The sequence below is a fragment of the Bidens hawaiensis genome, unplaced genomic scaffold (genome assembly GCF_021521415.1).
Source record: "Bidens hawaiensis isolate Kalapana, Puna unplaced genomic scaffold, B.hawaiensis_p1.1 tig00005453_1, whole genome shotgun sequence".
NCBI classification, from domain to species: domain Eukaryota; kingdom Viridiplantae; phylum Streptophyta; class Magnoliopsida; order Asterales; family Asteraceae; genus Bidens; species Bidens hawaiensis.
In genome coordinates this window covers 1,536,225-1,540,096 of record NW_027491347.1, presented here as the reverse complement: position 1 = coordinate 1,540,096, position 3,872 = coordinate 1,536,225, and the positions used below count along the sequence as shown (strand labels likewise).

Here is a 3,872-nt window from a genome sequence, read left to right as displayed (position 1 = left end):
TTGTTGTGAGTAGAGGAAAGAGAAAAGATAATGATTATGATAATCATCATCATCATCGAACTCAGTAAATCCCACCAATAGCAAAGCTATGGTAGTGTCTGAGCAGGGTAAGATGTAGACAGCCTTACCTCTACCCCGTAGGAATAGAGATGCCACGTCCGGTGAAACCCCCGGCTCGATAGTAGTTTTGCACCAAGCCTTGGACATAAGGCACATAACACTCAACCATCGGCACACCGGCCAATTGATGCATGTATCCTTGTCTTTCGGCTATCAACGCCACCACATGATGTCTGATGCCTGATTAACATTCCACCACTTTTAACGTTATTTTCACAAGATTAGTAAAACAACGTCGAAATTAGTGCAATTTCACTCTTGTCCATCCGAAAGTTCATACATATATACATTATAATTATAATGATAATGATATAAATATATTATTTTATTAAATAGAAGATAGAATTATACAATTAAATATATTATTTAATTATACGATATATATATATGAATAGATGATAGGATATGAGTTAGAAATGCTCTTAGCTAGAGTATACCCATTACCTAAAACTTATCTAGAAGGGATATGTTTAAAGAGGAATAAAAACATGTTACTAATATCCACAACTAACGTATTTTGGTCAAACACACATCACCAATATATTCAATATTGCATCACAATGCATAAAACGTTATTACAAAAAACCTACAAACCAAAGACAGCACGTAAGACACATCGCTTATTCCACATGTTACTAAAATGGCCCATGCTAGAAACAATGAGCCACCACCCTTTCCGGCAGCCATGGTCATGGTTCCACTTCCATTACAAGGCCACTTGAACCAACTCCTCCACCTCTCCCGCCTCGTCTCCGACCGCAACATCCACGTGCACTTCATCAGCACCACCACCCACTGCCGCCAAGCAAGACTCCGGGTACAAGGGTGGGACCCACTCAAGGTTGTCACTATTCATTTCCATGAACTACAAACACCTAACTTTGTGTCTCCAAAACCAAACCCTAATTCCACCATTAAGTTCCCTTCACACCTCCAACCTTTATGTGAAGCCACCACCCAACTCCGCCACCCGGTGGCGTCCCTCCTCCGCAAACTCTCCGCCACCACACGCCGCCTTGTGATCATCCATGACTCCCTCATGGGCTCAGTCATCCAAGACTTTGTATCCCTCCCAAACGCCGAATCCTACACTTTTCATAGTGTATCGGCTTTCACGATATTGTTGTACACTTTGACAACTATTCGGAAACAGTTTTGCAACATAACTGATCCAGAAGTATTATTTGAGGATTGTTTCACCGCCGAGTTCAAGAAGTTCACGGTTATGCAACATGATTACGCAAAACTAAACTCCGGTCGCATCTACAACTCATGTAGAATCATCGAGCAGCCGATGTTAGACCTACTCGAAAAAGAAGAGAAAAACCGTAACAAGACCTTGTGGGCTCTTGGTCCTTTTAATCCCGTAGACATAAGAAGGACAACAAAAAGAGAGAAAGGTATCACTTTTTTTTTTGGTAACCAATTATTGCCTTTGCTACATCCGAGAGATCAGATAAATCATAGTTTGCGGTGGTTAACTAGTCTTGTAGGTTATGATAGTAAAATAGTGAAAGCATCGGTCTTTCTTTAGGGAATCAGGTGTTTATCAGTGTATCAATCTTTAAAAGTTAAGATTGATTATTACTTTTAAGTATGAACAAATTAAAACTTCATTTTCTACACCTAAAGTACCAGCATGTTATTATATATTTATATGACTACAATGATATATCATTTAACCATTATTTTATGTTTCTTATAGGGTACAAGTGTCTTAAATGGCTTGATACACAAGAACCAAATACGGTGATATTCGTTTCTTTCGGAACAACAACATCACTCACCAAAGAACAAATCACTGAGATCGCGATCGGGTTAGAAACTAGCAAGCAAAAGTTCATATGGGCACTAAGAGATGCCGATAAAGGTGATGTTTTTGACGAATACATTACGGTGGAGTTACCAAAAGGCTACGAAGAACGAATCAAAGGGAGAGGGTTGGTGGTTCGAGAATGGGCCCCACAGCTAGAAATCTTGGCCCACAGGGCCACAGGCGAGTTCATGAGTCACTGTGGATGGAACTCATGTATGGAGAGTATATCAATGGGTGTGCCAATTGTGGCTTGGCCCATGCATTCGGATCAGCCGACAAACTCAGTGCTTATTACCAATATTCTGCAAGTCGGAGTGACGGTTAGAGATTGGAAGCGGAGAGATGAGATGGTGTTGGCGGAAGATGTCGAAAAGGCGGTGAGGATGTTGATGGCGACGAAGGAGGGGGGGAGATAAGGAAAAGGGTGGTGGAGATCAGCGGCGGTGTAAGGAAATCGGTGAAGGAAGATGGGGATTCTTGGTTGCAGCTACAGTCGTTTATTGCTCACATCAGTAGATGATTATTGTAAGAAGATATGCATGAACTATGAAGTGTAAAAATATTATTTTACCTATAATTTGTCTTCCCAAACTTAAAAATTTATTTTCTCTGATACAACATATTGCATGTATGTGTACGTGGGTTGAAGTGTTTTACCGAACACAACCTATATATTTATTTATATCATTTCATGTTTTGTTGAGCTTGTGTTTTGGCTTGATCCGTTGCTCATTTATGAATATGAGTAACATATAGTGACGTAGCAAATGAAAAACAACTGATTAATTGCACCGCTCAAATGAAACATTTTTATGATTTTTCTTTGTAATTGCTCGTTCATGCCTCCACATAGTATTGTTATGATATTTAGAATGATAAGCTTACGTGGTTACAGTTGCATTCATGTCCATAAGTCGTGTGGGCACCTGGCCGGCTCAAAGCTTAAGAAACGTTCTTTGAGAATTGACAACTTGTTTGGCTTAAATCTAGTTTAAAACTTTAAATATATATTAGTTTTTTTTCTATAATATATGATTGTTTATTGGATTACATCGAAACAGAAGGCAAGCGGGCAACAAGCTGCGCCGCTACCCCTTTTTGAATCGCAAAACCCAATCTTTTAAAAACTATATTTGCTGATCTTGGAGTCATAACATTACTATGCATGACCCGCTGAACACGGGTGAGTAGCTCCACAGCTTCAGGCGCGAGGAAACCAAAAGTGTCAAAAGCAAAAGGAACCAAAACCGTGTATAACATCTACTAGAGAAGTGCACGGGATGAGACGGTTTTGAGCTTAAAACGAACCAAAACCGAAATATTGATTTTCCATCTCTAAAAATTAATTTGGATCATAAATCCAATAGCAAACGTCGAAACAAGTCATATTCAGTTTAGTGTTATTAAGTTTTAGAACGAGATATAACTGAAACCGAAGAAGCATGATCTTCTGTTGGTTAACGAGTCTTTCCTGACTCCTCTCTTTTCGTTTACACTTGGGGTAGTGTCTTTTCATTTCCAGTTGGGATTGGATAAACCATAAACAGTGAACTTAAGTGGGTTTGGTGCCACAGGGTATTAGCAAGCTGTTTCATACTAAATTAGGGTAAGTGGGTAATGACCATCATATGACAGGCCAACCGAATATGATGAGTTTGAACTGTGAATCGACCCAAACACGGCCCTTTATTAACCGGTTGTCTTGTTGATCATTAACAATTTGCCTTGAAGAGCCTACCTCGGAATTGGACTCCCGAGGTGGCCCATGACCCACTAAGTGAAAAGAGTTGATAGCGGCCCAATCTAGAAAGCCCAAAGGCGAAGATAAAAGATCATTGGAGAAGGAAAAAGGAGGGATAGAAGATTTGTCGAGTTTACTGTACACCTGACTTTGGGAGAGGCCCAAGACACGAATGTCTCAAGATCTGGAGCATGG

The 3,872-nt window shown here is 40.0% G+C and overlaps 1 pseudogene across 1 annotated transcript; it reads left to right on the top strand.

Moving 5' to 3' along the window:
- The first annotated feature begins 735 nt into the window (after positions 1-735).
- Positions 736-2,456, top strand: LOC143629719 (zeatin O-glucosyltransferase-like; annotated as a pseudogene). Its single transcript, XR_013153018.1, has 2 exons — positions 736-1,520; positions 1,826-2,456. The product of XR_013153018.1 is annotated as a zeatin O-glucosyltransferase-like (transcript).
- Positions 2,457-3,872: the final 1,416 nt, after the last annotated feature.